This window comes from Anser anser (genome assembly GCF_964211835.1).
Source record: "Anser anser genome assembly, chromosome: Z".
Lineage (NCBI taxonomy): Eukaryota > Metazoa > Chordata > Aves > Anseriformes > Anatidae > Anser > Anser anser.
In genome coordinates this window covers 81,373,859-81,396,917 of record NC_139723.1, presented here as the reverse complement: position 1 = coordinate 81,396,917, position 23,059 = coordinate 81,373,859, and the positions used below count along the sequence as shown (strand labels likewise).

At 39.2% G+C, this 23,059-nt stretch overlaps 1 long non-coding RNA gene across 1 annotated transcript; it reads left to right on the top strand.

The window, feature by feature from the left end:
- Positions 1-16,671: 16,671 nt before the first annotated feature.
- Positions 16,672-22,809, top strand: LOC310890262. Its single transcript, XR_014577141.1, has 4 exons — positions 16,672-16,755; positions 18,045-18,144; positions 19,732-19,810; positions 22,108-22,809. It is a non-coding gene; the product is annotated as an uncharacterized lncRNA (long non-coding RNA).
- Positions 22,810-23,059: the final 250 nt, after the last annotated feature.

Here is a 23,059-nt window from a genome sequence, read left to right as displayed (position 1 = left end):
AGAAAGGAAGAAAGGAAGAAAGGAAGAGAAAGAAAGAAAGAAAGAAAGAAAGAAAGAAAGAAAGAAAGAAAGAAAGAAAGAAAGAAAGAAAGAAAGAAAGAAAAAGAAAGAAAGAAAAAGAATGAAAGAACGAAAGAATGAAAAAGAAAGAAAGAAAGAAAGAAAGAAAGAAAGAAAGAAAGAAAGAAAGAAAGAAAGAAAGAGAAAGAAAGAAAGAAAGAAAGAAAGAAAGAAAGAAAGAAAGAAAGAAAGAAAGAAAGAGAAAGAAAGAAAGAAAGAAAGAAAGAAAGAAAGAAAGAAAGAAAGAAAGAAAGAGAGAAAGAAAGAAAGAAAGAAAGAAAGAAAGAAAGAAAGAAAGAAAGAAAGAAAGAAAGAAAGAAAGAAAGAAAGAAAGAAAGAAAGTTAGTTTTCTCAATTAATTGATCGTATTAAAACAATCCTGTAGGGCAATATCAGATATCATAAATATGTATTCTTTTCATTTTCAGTGTCCCTCATACACCTCAATCTGGCTGAGAAGATGAGAGATAACATGCATAGCAATTTATTCATTACATTTTTTTCAGTGACCGCACACATGTTGAGTACCAGAAACATACCTCTATTTTAACACAGTTAATATTATTTGAAGTGGCATATAAATTCATCAGTAATTATTCTGTAACCAAATTAAGCCAGTCATTCCAGATTCTCATTTGAGCAGTAGAAGTCTGGTCCTGTGCTTCTTGACTGACATTATCTGAAAACATGCAAATGAAAACACACCTCAGCTTAGTTACATACGGAGTACAGGAGGAATAAAGGAACTCTCATTCTATACTGTGGTTACTTATCATTTTAAGGGATTGTCGATGTGAACATACCATAGTATTCTATTTTTCAATTAATACAGAGTATTCTGGCTTAACGGCAAGCAGTGAAAAAGATTTCAGACTTTTCAGTATTAACTATTATGCTTTTTCTTTTTCTCCCAGTCTTCATCTCTGCAACAATTCCATTTACCTTAAAAGATATCACACAATGCATTTAATGTTATATGAACTCTGCTTCTCTCAACTGTTTTCTTATATAAACCCAACAAGTATAAATCTCGTTTTCTGCCAAACATAGTATAATGAATATGACTCTCTAATGAATACAGCTCTGCCTGATTTTCTGTTGAGAAACAAACCTACTTACTAGGAATTAAATATATAAATATATATATATATATAAAAATTAGTATCATGTCATTAAAGAAAGAATTTGACTATTCCTGTACATAATTATGTTCTTCTTCTGTTTCATTATTGTTATTGTCTTTGTTGTTATCATTATTAGTCTGTTTACATAAAGAGAATCAGAGAATCATAGAACATCGTGAGCTGGAAGGGACCCACAAGGATTGTCAAGTTCACCTCCTGGCTCCACCCAAAAATCAGATCATATGTCTGAGAGCGTTGTCAAATACTTCTTGAACTCTGGCAGGCTACGTGCCATGACAACCTCCTTGGGGAACCTGTTCCAGAGCCTGATCACCCATATGGTGAAAAACATTTTTCCTAGCATCCAGTGTGAACCTCTCCTGTCACAGCTTCATGCTATTCCCTCGGGCCCTAATGATGGTAGCTCAGCACCTGCCCCTCTGTGCCCCTCATGAGGATGTTGCAGGTTGCCATGTTTCTCCTCTCAGTCTCAGAATCACAGAATCACAGAATCACAGAATCACAGAATCACAGAATCACAGAATCACAGAATCACAGAATCACAGAATCACAGAATCGTCTAGGTTGGAAAAGACCTCCAAGATGATCTAGTCCAACCTCTGTCCTAACACTAACAAGACCTCCACTAAAACATATAACTAAGCTCTACATCTAAATGTTTTTTAAACACCTCCAGGGATGGCGACTCAACCACTTCCCTGGGCAGTCCATTCCAATGCCTAACAACCCTTTCAGTAAAGAAGTTCTTCCTAACATCCAACCTAAACCTCCCCTGGTGCAACTTTAGCCCATTCCCCCGCATCCTGTCACTAGGCACGTGGGAGAATAGACCAACTCCCACCTCGCTACAGCCTACTTTAAGGTACCTATAGAGAGCGATGAGGTCTCCCCTGAGCCTCCTCTTCTCCAGGCTAAACAACCCCAGCTCCCTCAGTCGCTCCTCGTAAGACTTGTTCTCCAGACCCCTCCTCACCAGCTTCGTTGCCCTTCTCTGGACTCTCTCGAGCACCTCCATGTCCTTCTTGTAGTGAGGGGCCCAAAACTGAACACAGTACTCGAGGTGCGGCCTCACCAGAGCCGAGTACAGGGGGACAATCACCTCCCTAGACCTGCTGGCCACACTGCTTCTTATACAGGCCAGGATGCTGTTGGCCTTCTTGGCCACCTGAGCACACTGCTGGCTCATATTCAGCTGCCTATCAACCAGTATTCCCAGGTCCTTCTGTGCCAGGCAGCTTTCCAACCACTCATCTCCCAGCCTGTAGCGCTGTTTGGGGTTGTTGCGCCCCAGATGCAGGACCCGGCACTTGGCCTTTTTGAACTTCATGCAGTTGACCTCAGCCCATCGGTCCAGCCTATCCAGATCCTCCTGCAGAGCCTTCCTTCCCTCGAGCAGATCAACACACGCACCTAACTTGGTGTTGTCTGCAAACTTACTGAGGGTGCACTCGATCCCCTCATCCAGGTCATCGATAAAGATATAAAAGAGGACTGACCCCAGCACTGAGCCCTGGGGGACTCCACTAGTAACCAGCCTCCAACTGGATTTGGCTCCATTCACCACAACTCTTTGGGCCCGGCCATCCAGCCATTTTTTAACCCAACAAAGCATACACCAGTCCAAGCCACGAGCAGCCAGTTTCTTGAGGAGAATGCTGTGGGAAACGGTGTCAAAAGCCTTACTGAAGTCAAGGTAGACCACATCCACAGCCTTCCCCTTCCAGAAGGATACTGTGATAAACTGTATTGAAATCTTTACTGAAATCCCAAAAGACTACATCATCTGGTTTCCCTTGGTCAACTAGATGGGTGAACTTGTCATAAAAAGACATTAAGTTTGTAAAGCAGGACTTTCCCTTCGTGAACCTGTGTTGGCTATGACCAATGACCACATCGTCCTTCAGGTGTTTTTCAATAACTCCCAGAATAATCTCTATAATTTTGCCAGTCACTGAAGTGAGACTGAAAAGCCTGTAATTACTAAGGTCATCTTTCTCGCCCTTCTTGAAAACTGGAATGATGTTTTCCAGTTTCCAGTCAACCGAGACCTCTCCAGATTTCCAAGACCACTGAAAAATAACAGAGAGATCTTGTGATGATATCAGTACCTTGGGATGAATTCCATTGGATGCCACAGACTTATATGCATCCAGGCAAAGCAGCAAATCACAGACAACTTCAAGGTTGGGTGGGAATTTGTCATTTCCACTGTCACAGTCCCAGAGCCCATCACTGGTATTGAAAACAGAGGTGAAGAAAACATTACACATCTTTGCTTTGTCTTTGTCCCTTTTTGTGAGGTGACCATCCTCATCAAATAAAGGACCAATGCTTTCTCTAGTCTTCCTTTTGCTGTATTTAGAAAAAAAAAAAAATAATCTTTTTATTGCCCCCCACAGTACTGGTCATCTTCAACTTTAACTGAGCTTTGGCCACATGAATTTTCTCCCCACAGAGGCAAACAGCATCCCTGTAGTTCTCCCCTGTTGTCTGATCTTGTTTTCAGCAGCCATACACGTTTTTGTTTTTTTTTTTTTTTTTCTGCTTAAGCTCTAGAAAATCCCTGCTCAGCCAAGTGAATCTTCTGCCCCACCTTTACGACTTCTAACCTTTTAGCATTGCCTGTTCCTTTGCTTTTAGGAGGTGATATTTAAAAATTGACCAGCACAGACAGACACCAATGTCTTCAAAACCAGTTTCCCAGTGAACTTGAGTTCCCTGAGCAGCCTGAAGTCTGCTTTCCTTATAGCCAGGGCTGAAGTTTTGGTGGCAGTTTTCCTGCTATCGCCAAATATTTTAAACTGGACTACTTCATGTTCACTATGGCCAAGACAGCCACCAATCGCCACTTCACCCACGAGACCTTCTCTATTCAGAAGCAACAGATCTAGGGGGACATCTTTCTTAGTTGGCTCCTTTAATGTCTGTACCAATCAAGATGTTTTAGGAATCTCCTGGACATATTTGTATCAGATATATGATATTCCCAGTTCATGTCTGTCAAGTTGAAGTCACCCATAAGGACAAAGGATATAGAGATATCCCTCAGTACCTTAAAGAATAATTAATCAGTGTCATCATCCTGCCTGTGTACTGGGTCGGGCTGGGATGTTAACTTTCCCTGCAGCAGCCCATACAGTGCTGTGCTCTGCACTCGTAGCTAAAACAGCAATGGTATCACACTAGTGTTTTGTCTGCTGCTGAGCAGTGCTGGCACAGCATCAGGACTCTCTCTAACCCCATAAGGCTGGGCAAAGATGTGAGAAAAGAAACATCACCAGGGCAGCTGAACTAAACCAACCAAAGGAATTTTCCGTACCATATGATGTCACACTCAGCAATAAAAGGTGGAAAAAGGAGGAAGAGGGGAGGGGTGGGCTCTTGTTGTGAAAATGTCTGTCCTCCTCCTGAACAACGGCTACGTGTGTTGAGGCCCTGCTTCAAGGACGTGGTCAAGCATCGCTCACTTGTGGGAAGTAGGGAGTAATTTCTTTCCTCTGCACTTCCACATAGCCTTTACTTATTTTGTTTAGTTTTCCCTTTCCCCCTCCCTTTTCCCCTTTCCCTTTTTTTTCCCCTTTAGTTAAATTGTTGTTTAGTTAAATTGTTTAGTTAAAATGTTTAATTAATAGTAATCTTTCCTTAATAATTATTTCTTTTTTCCTTTAATTAAATCATCCTTATCTCAACCCGTGAGTTGTTCTTTCCTTTACTTCTTCCCCTCCTCATCTAAGGAGGGGGAGTGAGAGAGCGGTTGTGGTGTTCAGCTGCCTAGCACGATAAATCCACCACAGCCTGGATGATTTGTAGTAGACACGAGGGCTGGCCCCATCATAATCTCTCCCTTTCCCCCCCCCCTCCCCCCCCCCCCCCCCTTTTTCCTTTGAGGAGGGAGAGAAGTAGTCCTGGAGTTCAGTTGCGCAGCTGAGTAAAACCAACACAGAGGTCTATCTTTAGTAATTCTAAGTACATATGAACCAATAGACCAGGTTTAATTTAAGCTAATAGTGAGGCAGCAGATACTTCATATAAGTCTCATACAATAAATAAATAAATAAATAAATATATGTATATATATATATAAACGAACAAAAAACAGACAGGTTGAGGAAAGAAAGTCTATTCATATCCTACTGGTGGATATTAGGGAAATAGTAGCAGGTATTTCATCCTTATTTATACACCAATAAATCTATGTGGGGATATACTAATAGGACTGCCACAAGAAGGAAATGAAATTTAATCATCCTTTCTTGGATTATGTGGGTTTTGTTGATCTTACCTTGGGACAAGGATTTTTCTACATATTCTGTTGGGGTCCCTTCATTCAAGTCTTTCTATGATTCTGTGGTGACTATGTTATGATAAGCAGCATTGTGTTTTTGCACAGTGGTTGAGAAAGGAAGAATTTTGTTGAAATACCTTGATTGAGACAGGCTAAGCATGATACAGCAAGGGAAATCAATAATTAGAAGAAATATAATTTTGAATAGTTTACATATGTGTAAAGGCATCGGGGTTACTTAACTGAATTTTATGTTTACGGATGTGTGTTTCTACATAAATAGAAAATGTAAAGAAAGAAAAGAACAGCAATCACAGATTCTGAAGAACTCCAATGAAAAGTATAAATAAATAAATAAATAAATAAATAAATAAATAAATAAATACGAACAGAAAAATAGCACACAGACAGAAGAAGACATTGTGGAAGATCAGGAAGGAAAACATATATATTCAGAGACTATTTCTGTATAACTATTTTTTGCATAAAGGCTGATACTGATGCTTTGAGTGTTGATATATTCACAGAGGAGAACTCCAGACAGGGGTCATGAGTAGGCAACACAATTTACAAAATTTACAAAAAGAAGAGGGAGAATAGCTGAAAAAACATGGAAAAACAAGTGTGTGGTTTTCAGATGGAGAAAACTGTTTATTACTGACAGTGAACAAAAAAGGAAGAAAAAGTGAAAAGTGAAGGAAAGGAATTAAGGAGGTTAGAGTACATGCAAAGAGTATCAGGAGAAGTATACTGGTAGTGGTAATACTACCCTGAGTGATTCTACAATGGAGGAAATCAATCTTAGGATAAGCTTTACTCTTTTTGCAGTACGAGAATGCAGCAATATCTGATGGGGACAGTAAGGGTGGTCTACAATGGAACAGAGAGAACAGATCTTGTGATGAATGTGAAAAGCAAGAGATTAGTGTAATGTGAACAGATGACTGTAATTTGAAGTTCAAGTTATTTTGCTAATGACTAGAAGGAAAGTAGAAGGGAGCTGATAACCAAAGAGAAATCACTGCCTGAAATAACTTTATGAACTGTCTAAGGAAGTTTCAAAGTCTGATGGGAAGTGTTAAAAGGTGTTAATGATGAATGAATGGAAAGAATGAGAGAAAACCTCTTTGTGTTTAAATAAATAAATAAATAGACTCATTTGGTGAATGTCACCTTTTTGTTAAAACAATGACAGACAACGTTCTGTATCATAATAAAATGTATTTAAATAAGAATGTATGTAAATTGCTAAATAAATCATTTCTCTGTCCAGATTATTAAGACATAGAAACATTCTGTATTTTATCAGGATGCTTTGGGTTCCATCTATATAGCCACTAAAGAGAAGGAACACAAACAAAACAAAACAAAACAAAACAAAACAAAACAAAACAAAACAAAACACACTACTTCTTAAAGGTAGTAGAGTAGCCCAGACTAAAATTAAATTGCTTTCTAGATGTACCTATTCTTTTCCACTGACTATGTTCTGAGGACAAGAAGACTTTAACTTCAGCATATTTCTTACAGGCCTAATGCCAAGATGCAATGAATAAAAGCCAAATTACAAAAGTGGGCCTGCAGAAAATGAACAATAATAATACTTTTAAATTACAGACTCCAGGGCAAATTTGCACTGTTTCAAGTCCCCGAAGAAATATATTTTGGCCTCAAAAGGATCTAAAGATGTTGGTTTTTTCAGTCTTAAAACATTGACTTCAGGACAGGTTATTTTCTTAACATAACTTAGAGTCTCTGATTTTCTCTCAAAAAGTAGTTCATGCTAGCTCAGAAATGAAAATAATTATATTTTCTCAAAAATTGATCAGAATAACAGCATTTAATTTTCTAATGGCTTAAAGTTTGAAACAATATAAAATGTTAACTTTTTTTTCTTCATATATTTTTGTATGAAATTCATCATCTTTCAAAGAATAACTATGAATTCTAACACTTCTTATATATGAGGTTAAAATTAGATCAATATGGTGCTTAACTGGAGTATAAACCATGTGGTAGCCTGATGCCATGTTCGAGGATGATCTTGTTTTATCATCAAGCTCCCCAAATCTACGAGCTAGTTGGATTTTGGTTTGGAACCCAGGCAAATCCATCATTTCATTACAAATGTGTCGTACATCTTAGAGTAACCTTGACCAAGGGTATGGATGCCTGAAGAAGTTACCAATAGCTAAATTTTGGTTCTGTTATTTTACATCGTATCTTTTCCTGCACAGTCAGTGTCTGTAGTTACTCCTTCTTCCAAATGGGATATGCACAAGTGGGTACCTACAGAGTAGTCATGGCATTTTGTTAACTGTATCGTGGTTTTCCATCTACAAAACAGAGATGACAATGACCTTTTATGAGGTGTTTTGAGTGTACTCATATAGAGTATAAAATAACTAGTTATTATTATTACTGGCATTAATAACAATAATACATTTACTAATGTATTGAGCAAAATCTTTGGAGAAGTGTGAGGTTCCAAGAAAAGTAAATTTCCTACTCACTTTTATTAGCTGATCCTTTTGCTCACTTCTTTCCTTCATTAAAATGAAAGCAGTAGGAAAAAAAAAAAAAAAAAGCTCTGGTAAGGATGGTAGTTGCAAAGAAAGTCAATAGAAGCCAGTCATTTAACTTCTTCAGGCACCTTTGAAAATCCCAGCCTGACATCGCTACAAATTAACTGAACCAGAGCAGGGTTTTTCTTCCTAAGTAATATGAGAGTCACAAAGCACTTCTGCTTAACAAATGTTTCTTTTTTCGTTATAGAATTCCCAGACTTTTTTTGAGCTTGATCCCCAACATGGATTTTTCATATGGAACAATAGTTAGCAGTCTGTCAGTTAACACAGTAATGAACGATTAAGCAGTAATTTACCTGCTACAGAGCACAGATGCAGTGAAATGCAGCAAATTTTCTTAAGATTTCTGGCAGGGTTTTTGGAGTCTTTGTCAGTTACTTTTTATTCACACCTGCTGTAGCTACTTTGAACTGACTTATTATGTAGAATGAACAAAATTACACCAAATTAGCTTGTTTTTAAAGGAATGCATCTATTAGGAGATTTTTCAACAGATTTTACTCATGTGGATTCCACTATAAGATTATCCAGTATTGACTAGCTCCAAAAAAGTTTTAGGTGTTGTCACTTATTAAAATACAGAGTGATGTATTTAGGTAATGAATGAGAAGAATCAGACACCAGCAAAGCAGTCCATAAAGCTAAGAAGCTAAAGTAGAAAATACACAGGGTGAAATGAGACACCGATTTCAATGCCGTGGTAAATATATATTTGCTAGAACAGTCTGTTAGAGCTGCAGATCATTCTTGAGCTTGTAATTAAACAAACAAACAAAATAAAAATAAACATCTTATGGTAAACAGTTAAGGTAGGTAGAAATCTAAGAAGGAAACTCATCTTTTTAGAGTCAAAAGGCAAATTAGCAGGACATTATACATTGGTCCATATTAGGGTTAGATGAATAAGTCTCTTGAATCTCTTTCCATTGACTTTACAGGATGACTAAACTTGCATTTGATTTTTAAATTAATAAATTTAGGTAGATGAATGTCACGTTAGTTGATCAAGTGTAAATTATTTCCCAAAATCTGTCCACAGTACCTCAAGCATTTGGAGAACCCTGAAGAATGCTTTTGAAGGTAGAGTTATTGGCCCTCTAGCAATATCTGCAACAGACTGTAAAGAGCCTACAAGACTCCTTCAGTTGTACTTGGTCTGTCTGGGGTGGAGTTAAATTTCCCTGCAGCTGCCCATACAGTGCTGTGCTCTGCACTTGCAGCTAGAACAACATTGGTATCACACCAGTGTTTTGTCTTTTGCTGAGCAATGCTGGCACAGCATCAAGACTCCCTCCAAATCCCGAAAGAGCCAGTAGGCTAGGGGTGGGCAAGAAGAGGGGACATCATCAGGGCAGCTGACCTAAACCAACCAACGAGATATTCCATACCATATGATGTCATACACAGTAATAAAAGGTGGGAAAAGGGAAGGGAGGAGGGGAGGAGGGGGGGGTGGGGGGTGGGGGTTCATTATGAAGACATCTGTCCTCACAAAAAACTGCTACATGTGTTGAGGCCCTACTTCCCAGAATGTGGTTGAACGTTGATCATTGATGGGAAATAGAGAATAAATTTTCTTCTCTCTCTGTGCTTCCATGTGGCTTTTTTTTTTTCCCCTCTTCCTTTTCCCTTTAATTAAATAATCCTTATCTCAACTTGTGAGCCTTTTTATGTTTCCTTTCAAACATAATTTCTTCTCTCCCTCTTCTTCTGAGGATTAAATTGCAGTTGTGGTGGAGTTCAGCTACCTAGCAAGGTAAAACCACCACACCCAATAAATAATTCTAGAGAAAAATCTCATTAACGTTTCTGCACTTTGTGAATTCTGTTGTAGTTTAAGTGGAATTCACAAACCATGTCACTGAAAGATTGAGATGCTATATGCATGTACCATAGAAGTAATGCAGATACTTATGCTAGAAACTGAGGTGCCTAAGAAATTTTTTTTCATTCACTGAATGAATATATAATAAAGAGGTTTTAAGACTGGAGCTTTGGTCTTCAATACCTAAAATATCAGTTTTAATGCTCAGTAGTACTAAACTCAAAGGATCAAACTGTGAGGTCTTATATATTCCTAGTATCAACAGCTTTTTTGCACTTGCGTGTTACTATGAACCTAATCCTTCCTGATTTGCCTCAAGGTCTGGCTTACAGTAATTAATGCTGGCAACAATATAAACAATAAAAAAGTTAGATTGCTATTAATGATTCAATGCATTAACATTATTTCTAGATCTACTTCTATTACAGAAGCATTAACTCTTCTATGATCTTGGTCCCAAAAGTCATCTTTTATAAGCAAAATACAAATAATCTTCAAGCACCCTTTAATGATAGATATGGCCTTAAGTCATTCACTCAGCTGTTTTATTACTTGTCTTTAAGTCTGATGAGTTCAAAGCAGATGTGCATCATGGAATTCTCAATAAAAGGCCACTGCTTGTCCTGCTGAATAATAAGAACTGCTAATGACACCAATTAAGAGCTGTAAATGTCATTTACACTTGTTTGTTATTTTTCAAGTCATTAAGGCTACAGAAGGCAGAGGAGCCTGAGATCATTTAGACAGGAGCAGTCTGAGGGGATATTTTAATTGAAATATTACACAGATTATGACTACTACTACTAATAATAAAAATAAGGGGCAAATGGAGCAATTAGATTTGTGATTGGGTCAGTTACACATGACTTTTCAGTCATATCTAGTCTTATGAGAAATTAAAGTACAAAACTGGGAGGGGGAGAGGGAAGGGGGAGGGGAAAGGGGGGTGAAAGGGGGAGGGGGAGGGGGAGGGGGAGAGGAGGGGAGGGGAGGGGAGGGGAGGGGAGGGAGGGGAGGGGAGGGGAGGGGAGGGGAGGGGAGGGGAGGGGAGGGGAGGGGAGGGGAGGGGAGGGAGGGGAGGGAGGGGAGGGGAGGGAAGGGGAGGGAAGGGGAGGGGAGGAAGGGAAGGGAAGGGAAGGGAAGGGAAGGGAAGGGAAGGGAAGGGAAGGGAAGGGAAGGGAAGGGAAGGGAAGGGAAGGGAAGGGAAGGGAAGGGAAGGGAAGGGAAGGGAAGGGAAGGGAAGGGAAGGAAGGGAAGGGAAGGGAAGGGAAGGGAAGGGAAGGGAAGGGAAGGAAGGAAGGGAAGGGAAGGGAAGGGAAGGAAGGAAGGGAAGGGAAGGGAAGGGAAGGGAAGGGAAGGGAAGGGAAGGGAAGGAAGGGAAGGGAAGGGAAGGGAAGGGAAGGAAGGGAAGGAAGGGAAGGGAAGGGAAGGGAAGGGAAGGGAAGGGAAGGGAAGGGAAGGAAGGGAAGGGAAGGGAAGGGAAGGGAAGGAAGGGAAGGAAGGAAGGGAAGGGAAGGGAAGGGAAGGGAAGGGAAGGGAAGGGAAGGGAAGGGAAGGGAAGGGAAGGGAAGGGAAGGAAGGGAAGGGAAGGGAAGGGAAGGAAGGGAAGGGAAGGGAAGGGAAGGGAAGGGAAGGGAAGGGAAGGAAGGGAAGGGAAGGGAAGGGAAGGGAAGGGAAGGAAGGGAAGGGAAGGGAAGGGAAGGGAAGGGAAGGGAAGGGAAGGGAAGGGAAGGGAAGGGAAGGGAAGGGAAGGGAAGGGAAGGGAAGGGAAGGAAGGGAAGGGAAGGGAAGGGAAGGGAAGGGAAGGGAAGGGAAGGGAAGGGAAGGGAAGGGAAGGGAAGGAAGGGAAGGGAAGGGAAGGAAGGGGAAGGGAAGGGAAGAGAAGAGAAGAGAAGAGAAGAGAAGAGAAGAGAAGAGAAGAGAAGAGAAGAGAAGAGAAGAGAAGAGAAGAGAAGAGAAGAGAAGAGAAGAGAAGAGAGAAGAGAAGATGGCTGTGATAGAATGGGAAACATTTCTAATGCCATTGCTCATTGTTATGCTATAATCTTTAAAATTTTCCTATATAAATAGTAAATTAAATGCTTTAAAAGGGTATAAAATGTGCTGAATATCTCCGAGGAGATAGAATTTCCCTTCAGAGAATTTAACATCACATAGAGGGCCACCAGCACCACTTTAGAAAGTGTGACAAGCAATGATATTCCAGGAAGTGGGAAATATAAGATGAATAGCCAAAAATTGGAAGAGATATCCAACTATTTCATGTAGCGGTAACTTACTTTTCTCCTCTTTGCCCAGGCAACTTGTCAGACTCTGAGATGAGTGTATTGTTAGAATATGAGAAGCACATGTGCAAAGATTTTCAGGCAAATGCAGGATTAGAAAGAACAAGGAAAGTAATTGTTAGGGACTCTGTTGGTTTCAATGCATCATTATTCTGCTTTGTTTCTGCATCTGGAAGTGCAGATCTGGAAGTGCATTCACTGTGAAGTCTAAGTCCTGTGTAACCTGATTTAACACCAGAATTATCTTCTCTATTGTTGGGGGTTATATGATCTCCTGAGGTTTATTCCAAACCAAATAGTTCTGTAAGACTAGAAATACCTGATACCATTAATGTCTCTAGGATGTGTAGTAATGTCAGTGAAGATGTTATGACAGACTTTAACAAGAACTATCAATCTTAATACTGATATCAAGGCCAATGAGACTAGATTGGTGTGTATAGCCTTGTCTGAAGTCCGTGCTGCTAACAAAGCTAATAATTAGAAAAAAAGGCAGCATGTATGATCGACATCTTATTTTAATGTAGACATATACCTAGTCTTTTGCTCACTAGACTTCTTTCATTTCCAGGACTAATGGTGATAACTGACAACTGGTCTAGCAAACTAAGCTACTTCTCAGAGAAACATGTGGTATGATCTTTTACTATAAAGGGATGGATTGACATGCAACTGTAAAACACACTGAGATAGCTCACTTGACAGTTCTAGAGTGTAAAGGGTGCATTTGTAACTTTACTCTCTATTATTCATATTCATTCAATAGTTTGTAGGATTCTCAGTTATGGACTAGAGGCCAGTAATGTTTCCTGTAGAAATTTTTAACTGCTTTTTATATCCAGTCTCACAAAGAAAGTATTTCTCATTGTTAATGAAACATTACAAATCTGATATATGCATAATGTTCAGAGAAAACATCATCAAAATTTTGTGCACTTACAGATCACATCTGCAACTGTGACAAGCTTAAACATCTATAATGAAATAGCTGTGCATTAAAAATGTTCAATTTTTGATATTGAAACTCTTCTTTGGAATGTGTTGAATTTTGATGAAATGTTTACCCAGAGAATATTAAAGCAAGTCATTTTGACATTTACATTTCATTTTAATAACACTTATGCATTTTATTTCCATAAAAGAAAAATATTTTAATAAAGAGAAATAAAAATGTACTTCTAATGCTGAACTTTGTTTGTTTCTGTTAAAACTTTAACACTAATCTCAATTTATTTGATAACAGTAGGTGTGTAAATATAGTTATTATACAGGTGTATATGTAAAGATAGTTTAAGCAGATAATCAACATTGGAAAGTAGAAATAAAATTATTTAACCAACTAAAACAAAAGTATTTCACTATTTGAAAATGAAATATTTCCACGCTAAAAACAAAACCTAAAGATAAAAAGTTTTTTTCTAAGAAGGTTGCATTACCTATTTTACCCTCTAATTTTCACTTTAGCAGAAAATTCATCTCAGTAAGTTCCCCCAAAATCCTGTGATATAGCATAAATTTTCTCAAGTGACAGCTCATCAAATTATACAAAAAAAAACTAGATAGATTATCACATTATATTCTGATTAATCTGCTGTGTAAGAGAGTTCACTGTGGCACAGCCTCAGCTGCCAGCATCTTTTCCTACACTACTAGGATGATGCAATGTGCAATGAATTTTGCAGAACAGTCATATTCAAATGTCCATGCTGTGAAATCTATGAAAATCTAATAGCACCTCAGTAAGATGACTCTGCACATTGTTGTTATGAATTATGCTCAGTTATCCAAGATATTAGATCTTAATTTAGCGTGGACCCTGTCTGGTAAATTTTGACTCCATTATCACTGCATCTAAATTTAGGGAAGCCTATTTAGACTCCCATGGGGCTATTGAGCTGAATTTGCACCAATTTGTTGGTCAGTTTTAGACGTATTTTCCTGAAATTGATGGAATTACAGTGGAGTAAAGTGATGAAAGAGAGAAACAGGATCTGTTCTCACGAGTGAAACAATATTGAACTTTTCAAACAGTGATAATTATGATTCATTGAATAAACATCCAATTCCAAAATATCTGGTTGGATGAAGTCCAGGATTTTTATTTGGCTGGATTATAAACAAGGACAGCTCTGAAATAAGGCTAGAAACCTTAATCTAAATGACCACAGGCAAGTTTCAAATGAAAAACTGTAGGAGAAAGTTTCATTCATTCAGAAGTGTGCTTATTTATTTGATTTTTTTTTTTTTACTTTATATTTTTCTCTAAAAGAAGAAAAAATGGGCCTAAAGCTTGTGGGGATTAGAAGGAAAGAATAACAGAACCAGGACTGAATGCATACAACATGTTCAGAGTAATAAACAACAGTATTATTAGCAAATGTAAAGCCTGTGATAAACAATGTTGTGATGTTTCATTCACTCTAATAGCAGGAACAAAAAATTAGGACAAATAAAGTAGAAAAAAAAGTCTCTAACCACCTTTCTGAGTTGCTCTTAGAGAATGAGGTCTTGGCATGCCACAGAACTCAGTAGTAGCTTTGGCAACCAGCTTTTGTGTTTCACTGAAAGAATATGTTCTTGTTGCTAATGGAAAAAAACAGAAGCTAAAGGCAATTGCTTAATGGACCTTCCCTTCCCTTCCCTTCCCTTCCCTTCCCTTCCCTTCCCTTCCCTTCCCTTCCCTTCCCTTCCCTTCCCTTCCCTTCCCTTCCCTTCCCTTCCCTTCCCTTCCCTTCCCTTCCCTTCCCTTCCCTTCCCTTCCCTTCCCTTCCCTTCCCTTCCCTTCCCTTCCCTTCCCTTCCCTTCCCTTCCCTTCCCTTCCCTTCCCTTCCCTTCCCTTCCCTTCCCTTCCCTTCCCTTCCCTTCCCTTCCCTTCCCTTCCCTTCCCTTCCCTTCCCTTCCCTTCCTTGCCCTGCCCTGCCCTGCCCTGCCCTGCCCTGCCCTGCCCTGCCCCTCCCTGCCCTTCCCTGCCCTTCCCTGCCCTTCCCTTCCCTGCCCTGCCCTTCCCGGCCCTGCCCATCACTGACCTTCCCTTCCCTTCCCTTCCCTTCCCTTCCCTTCCCTTCCCTTCCCTTCCCTTCCCTTCCCTTCCCTTCCCTTCCCTTCCCTTCCCTTCCCTTCCCTTCCCTTCCCTTCCCTTCCCTTCCCTTCCCTTCCCTTCCCTTCCCTTCCCTTCCCTTCCCTTCCCTTCCCTTCCCTTCCCTTCCCTTCCCTTCCCTTCCCTTCCCTTCCCTTCCCTTCCCTTCCCTTCCCTCCCCTTCCCCTTCCCCTCCCCTTCCCCTCCCCTTCCCCTTCCCCTCCCCTTCCCCTTCCCTCCCCTTCCCCTTCCCCTTCCCTTCCCTTCCCTTCCCTTCCCTTCCCTTCCCTTCCCTTCCCTTCCCTTCCCTTCCCTTCCCTTCCCTTCCCTTCCCTTCCCTTCCCTTCCCTTCCCTTCCCTTCCCTTCCCTTCCCTTCCCTTCCCTTCCCTTCCCTTCCCTTCCCTTCCCTTCCCTTCCCTTCCCTTCTCCTTCCCTTCTCCTTCCCTTCTCCTTCCCTTCTCCTTCCCTTCTCCTTCCCTTCCCTTCCCTTCCCTTCTCTTCTCTCCTCGAGTCTCCTCGAGTCTCCTCGAGTCTCCTCTCCTCGAGTCTCCTTGAGTCTCCTTGAGTCTCCTTTTTCTTTTTTTTTCTTTTCTTTTTTCTTTTCTTCTTCCACAGCTCCTCCTGCCCGTGTTATAATCCCAAACACATTTAAGCCATACTTTTGTTTAAATCATTCATTTTATTATCTTGCTGGTAGTAGGCAACAGTGTAAAGTCAAAGGCAAAATTCATCAAAAGAGGATGTTTTTCTGTTCATTTTTGTGTCTTCAAATGTCCTTGAATGATTCTTTTTGCTGCCCAGTGAATGATAATAAAGAGTACCAACACAGGAAATACCACAGACTAGGCACTTTACATTGAATATCTAGTCTTGTCATTTTTTTTTTAATTTTTATTTTTTATTTACACTGACTGTTAGAGACAAAACTGAACAGAATATACATGGTTTGTTTCTGATCTAGATCTGCATGCAGATCCAGCTGACAGCCCCATCTTGGCTTCAAATCTAATCTAACCTTGATACCTTGATGTACCATACTGTTAAATCCTGAAGACTGGGAATTCTCATTAGCCAAGATGTAGGATCACTGAGATGTTGTCAGCTGAGTTGGACCAGTGAATTCTGAAGGCTGTATGTCATGCTCTGTAGTCTTTGAGTTTGAGAATACATGTATTTAGGAATTACAGATCCATTTTGCCCTACAGACATGTTGACCCTTGACAAAACACCTTTCTCTGTGCATCAGACCTTATCTCCAAAAAGACAGGAATCATTATCTCCTTTCAGTTCTTTGGGGCAGAGACTTATTTTCACATGTGCAATGCATTTATAAACAAGACCTCAGTCTTAGTGGATATCTAGGAGCCCCTATCTTATCTCTGCTAATGATATCATTCTTATCACCTGTAGCAGGAGCAGCATTGGCAAAAGTACAGACCCAATGGAAAGAAGCAGCACTATACAATGCATTTCCTATTAAATGTGCCAAAGTAAGTAAACATATTTGAACAAAGGTGTTTATAACATCTATGCTCAGTGCTTTGGGCTGATATTTTTGGGGTCTAAATTCTACTTTCAGTTCTTTCCAGACAAGTTTACAGGATTTGTATCTTAATTAAATCTTTCTAATGACTCAGAGCAATTTTTTTTAACTTCCACTTTAAATTTGTTCACTTGCTAACATGTACTGTATATATGCCTTCAGATCCCAGAATCACATTATGGATAAAGAATGGTTTGGAACTTTAAAAATCAATTTAACTATGATTTAAAGTATTTTTTTATTTATTTCAAAATGAAACATGTTGGCTGATAGTTTCATGTAAATGACCTAGCCTTTCAATTTATAAGCCCTACTGAAAGTAAAACAATCTTGATAACAAAGCTTATTTAGGAGCTTACAATGAAATACTGAGTATTTTTTACTTCTACTAATGTAACTCCCTCTATCTGCATGGTAGTTCTCACAAATGCTAAGTTCTATTGCCCATTTGTAAGTTGATACAGTTATATAGTACAAACAGATGTTAAAGTAGTTTACAAAAACACCTAGGAAAAACTTTAGCAGCAGATTCCTTTAAGTAATAGGCAAGATTATAAAATTCAGATTAAAACAAAATGCAATAGTTTCATGCACTGGCACAAAGGAAAAATATATATATATGTACCATGGACAAGGAGCAAAATGGATCAAATTAAGATAATGCTGAAATAAATGGACTCAATATTATGTTAATATTAAAGAACTTTACTAGCACTCTGATCCTGCCAAGGAATTTTAATGTGTCTTCTATCTACCCCAGTAATGTTGTCTGCAAATTATGTGTGAAGTTCTTACTAATATTCTCTCACCACAAAATTATTTGCAACACATTCAAAAGTAGATCTATATAATAGAAAGATGGCATATCTATTGTCAGAAGTCTAGGAATAAAAGATAAATTCACTATGTTGATGTAAAAAAATCCAAATAAGAAGGCTTTTTATTCAGCAAAGCTGAGGAATTACATTATAATAAAAACACTGACATGACCCTAACTACAACAGCACAAATGTCAGTTTTGTAATGAGGCAAAATTCTCTGCTGCTCTGCTAATCTCTAGAGACATGATGCTACAACAAAATAAAATAAGAAAAAAAAATAGAAAATATACAACTAACAGGGCTGAATCTTCTGAGGCTGATTTTTTATTATTATTATTTTTTTTCCTTCCTAAAGAACATGTTGCCAATCCAAATTAAGTTAAATAAGATTTGAAATTAGTTCTGTCTCTATTAGCAGCCTTGTAGAAAGAGATATGCATGGGGAAAAATGTGATTAACTACCTGAAAGGTATTACAAATTGCAAAAGAAGAATGGACCATTGGACAAGTGCTTGGTGAGTTTGGTTGAAATCAGCTTGGATATTGTGCAAGGGATAATGCTGGAGAGCAGGGAAAAAATGCCATTTATTCTTAGCAATGTATTTGTAGCAGTTTTAGAATATACTTAGGGTTGATTCTGAAGTATCTTTTTAATTCTGCCTCAGAGAAGCATTTATTGCAGCTCCTACAAAAAGACTAGCCCTGTTGATTCTATGAGTCTTTTATACATTGTGACTAGCATTACAATGACTGGCGCAACATGGTGAGTAAAAAAAGTTCCCTTTCTCCCTCGGTCCCCCTCTCCAGCAGATCAATATTCTTGAAGAAAATGTCACAGACTCCATTGAAGGTAATAGGTTTAGATCACCATTACATTTTCTATTCAATGAACTGAGTCTGTTTGGTCCATTTCTGTTGGAAAATTCACCTGTTTGAAAAGATTCATTTTCTTCAATGCAGTAGAACATAACAGCAGAGCAGTGATGCCTGCAGAATATATATATACCTGCGGTTCATGTGCTCCCCTTCTACTACATCAGGAGGGGGAAGTGGAGAAATGGAAGAAAAAGATACAAGGAAAGGAAGATTCATCCAACTTTAATTAAAATATAGTTCTGAGAAGTACAGCAAGTGGAACTGCCCCATGCTTCTAGCGTTGTACTAAAGTAGTGGTATTTAGTTTGAAAGACAGTGTGATCTTAAGAGATTGTGGACTAGGTTCAGGCCTGATGTTGGAATAGCAACTCCCTTCCCTTCCCTTCCCTTCCCTCTTCCCTTCCCTCTTCCCTTCCCTCTTCCCTTCCCCCTTCCCTTCCCCCTTCCCTTCCCTTCCCCCTTCCCTTCCCCCTTCCCTTCCCCCTTCCCTTCCCCTCCCTTCCCCTCCCTTCCCTTCCCTTCCCTTCCCTTCCCTTCCCTTCCCTTCCCTTCCCTTCCCTTCCCTTCCCTTCCCTTCCCTGTCTTCTCTTCATGGTGTCTGGGAAACAGGAACACTTTTGATTACAACTTGACTATATGCTGTTTGTGCTGGTTAAAGATCAGTAAAATATCAGCACCAGATGCTTTGGACACACACACAAAATACCTGAAATATTTAGCAGAGCGAAGAAAATTCTCATGCTAATGAGGGCTAAAAATTGGATTCATAGTTTTACAGAGTACACCAAACTGAACAAAATTGTCAGCATAACATTTAAATTACTTTTTTGATAAGCTTGGCTATTTACAAATCATCAGACAATTACATCTTCCAAAAACTATTTAACATCAATTCACTCTGCCTTTTCAACAGCGCACTTGACTAATTCCAAATAAATTGAAAAAAATTACCTTGCAAATTGCAAGAAACTGACCAAAAACAATTGCTACAGTTTTAAATTGCGTATCATTAAACTAACTCTGCATAATAGTTTTTGTTTGCATTATCTTCCCTGCTTCAAACATTAACCATTTCATAGAAAAACAGAAATGTCTGGATAAGCTTAGTTTGGTGCCCTGAAAAAGGTGTGTTTACCCCTGAATTATCTTTGCATTTCGCTACTTTAACAATACAGTTGAATAATGAAAATATTGAAAAACTACATTTTGTCTTTACCTTCATCTAGTAGTTATTACCATTTCTTGTGCAACACTAGATGTTTGTCAAGAAGGATGTTGTCTGCAGATGATCCTTGATTACACAGGGTAAGTACCCAAAAGAGGGGCACCCCTGATCACTTAAACAGAAGAAGGCCAACTGCCTCAACAATAGGTTGTTGTCTATGGAAGCAGCCAGTGACAAAGTCTTAAATATCTGCAAGTACCAGGCAGTATAAGATTCTGTGTCTGTTTTTCAGCAGATTGTCTGTTGGCCAAAAGATAGCTAGAGAAACTTTCTGGAGATAGGGGGTGAGTTTAAGCTCACAGATTAAAATATTTCTGATGTAGGTTCCTATACTTCTTTGTCTTTCTCATAAGTGAAGAAATTGTTGATGAGTTCAGTTCAATTGCCTACATGAAGGTGTCTGACAGTATTAGCAACACCCCAGCTACCATGTTTTGACAAAGAACCAGACAACTGAACTGTAAGTGCTATAACACAGATAAAAGACATGAGTAGACATGAGTTGTGATCTCCTGGAGTGGCAACTGGGCACAGATAGAACAACCCATCACATCAGGAGTGGTACAAAATATCTGCCCATGCAGAGCTGAATCTAGCTTGTTATAGTCATTGAATGCTGGAGAGCTGTTCTGCTCACTAAATGTATGTGAACTTCAGGATAAACTGAATAGTTCCCAAAGGCACAATTTATATAGCAAAATATTAATACCTGTTGTCATTTTAGACACCTCAGTGAAACTTGTCTTGCCTCTAGCAGCCTTTATGAAGGATATAGATCACCTGCATCCTGTTTTTCAGTGCCATGTGCTTGTCTTCCTTGACATCAGCTCTCATTTTGAAGGCCTTGATCCTAATGATTCGGAACTGCAAATAATATTCAGACTTTGAAAGAAGAAACAACTGCCTTTTCTTTGCTTAGTTTTCTGTTAGAAGAATAACTTAGGCTAAGTAAAAACACATTAACAATCTGTACTTTAAATTTAAAAGAGAGAGAGAGAAAGAAAGAAAAAAAAATCCACTGAAGACTTTTTCAATTTTAGTGAAAATGTAATTAGTTTGATTTACTATAGCTATAGGCCACCAACTCCATCTAAGCTTCCAATGAATTACTGAAAAGAAGAAGTGGAGAGCCAGAGGCATCTGGGGGAGTAAAGAAGTCTGTGGGACTGGCCCTGACACTCTTACTTAAACATAGCTGTACCCTAGGGTAAGATTTGCAAGATTTAAAAAGGATTCAGAGACTCGGAGGGGTTTGGCGCTTGCATTTTTTTATTATTATTTTATTTGTTTTTTCTTATTTGAGAGTTTAAAACTCCTTAAGACTCTTCAAAAAAAAAAATGCTTTATTCCAGGTACACTCTGTACAGAATAATTCCTGAATAATGATGTTAAAAATAACAGAAGACTTGTGCTTTGGGATAAAGAAGAGGGAATAGAAAGATGTACCACCAGAGATGTTACTAACTGGCAAATGTTAATATAAAACATATAGTTACACAACTGTACACTCTGCTTGCTCTAGCAGAAACAACAGTGATCCAGTCTATAGTCTCCCAGTCTTCATCATACAAGATATCCCTATTTCACAGAGAGAAAGGGCACTATTTCAGAAGTATTTTCAGGTTCTCCTTCTCTTACTTAGCTTTAATTAAATCTTTTCTCCCACTGCAGGACAATAGTTATCTCACAGTTAACCAGTAATGAATAACTGCTACTGGTTAATGAGTAATCATTACCTTGACTGAAGCCAATGGGAGTCTGGGGTTTCCTATAGCAAGCCCCTTCCTATTTGCATGTTGCAGGGTAACATCCTTCCCAATTTGGCCCAGAGACTTCACTTGCTGCCTCCCTTATCAGCTGCATAAATGCCTCTGTGGTAGCATGGGGTATTTGATAAGACTGCGTGTCACATAGCACTCAAATTCCATAATCGTCTCTGAGCCACAGGAGCTTAAAAACAGAGTGTGAAGTCATCTTTCAAGTTTGAATGCACAAGTAAGCAAAGACAGTAATTAAACTTCAATTGATATTTTATTTTTAATTCAGCTGCAAAGAGCAGAATCTCGCCTTCAAATTTAATTAACAGCCTTCCCCTCAGCCCCCTCCCACATACCCAGCCAGCTATCTATCAACAGGGAGCTAAATTCTTCTTCCTCACAACCCCACTGAAATCATGGCAGAGAATTTGGTCCAGCAGTTTACAGAGAGATGATGAGAGCCCTGTCATAAAAGCAAGCACATAACTTTAAGCTGTGACTCCCTCCTACTGTTAAGAAATATCAGAGGAGTCATGTTTATTTATTTATTTATTTACTTGTTATTCCTTTTAGGATCAATGTGTCCTGCTTCACAGCAAATGAATCTTTCTTATCCACAGATTTTGGCCTTCACTCTGTCTCTGCTTAAAATATAACAAAGCAAAACAACAATAAAAAAGCGCCTTTTAGATCTTCGCTGTTCAAAGGAGCTGCATCTGCATTTTTTCTCCTTGAGACTGGCCTAGGTTCTTGCAGGCAGATTCTCACAGACAAGACTGCCACCATGTCAGAGATGATTGCTGGGAAGGAATGGAAAACTTCCGCTATCAACAGAATGGAATGAGGTTGAGAAGAAGGAGTGTAGCAAAACTGAAATAAATAAATAAATAAACAAACAAACAAACAAATAAATACATATTTTTCAAGTATGTGGTTATGTATCTTCCTTCTACATACCTCACCATCTGGGTGGCTTTCAGACCTGCTCTTCATGCTGTTGAAGACTTCTGAAAACGCTGTTTTAGGACTTTCTGTCAAACTTTGTTCAAACACAGGTGCCAGAAGATACAGAGAGCTTTGCCTCAGGAATGGGATGGGAAGTCTGCAGAAGCATTCTTAATATAAATGGTGGTGGATCAGGAAAAATAGTAGGAAGGGACTAATGGGAAGGGACTAATCTGACATACTTTAGTCATCTGCTTTGTGTTCTATACTGATTCTTCTGCCATATTGGCACATAGCACTTATGGATTACTTGTTTTGATGCAAATGGCCAACCAAATTACCATTTTTTCCCACCACTATTCAGAATTAGTATTCACTGTGCTCCCACCTTGCACCTCATTATTGAGGAGATAATGGGAAGTGCATGTGCTTCAGAGAATAACTGAACGCTAGTACAGCATATATCTAATAGGATTTTCCAAGCAGATCCAAGAAAGAACAGCCTAAAAATTAAACTAGCCAGTTTAAATTATCCAGGTTTGAAGCATCTCACCTCTGTGCCTGGCAAGATCATGGAACAGATCCTCCTGGAAACTCTGCTAAGGCACATGGAAAATAAGGACGTGA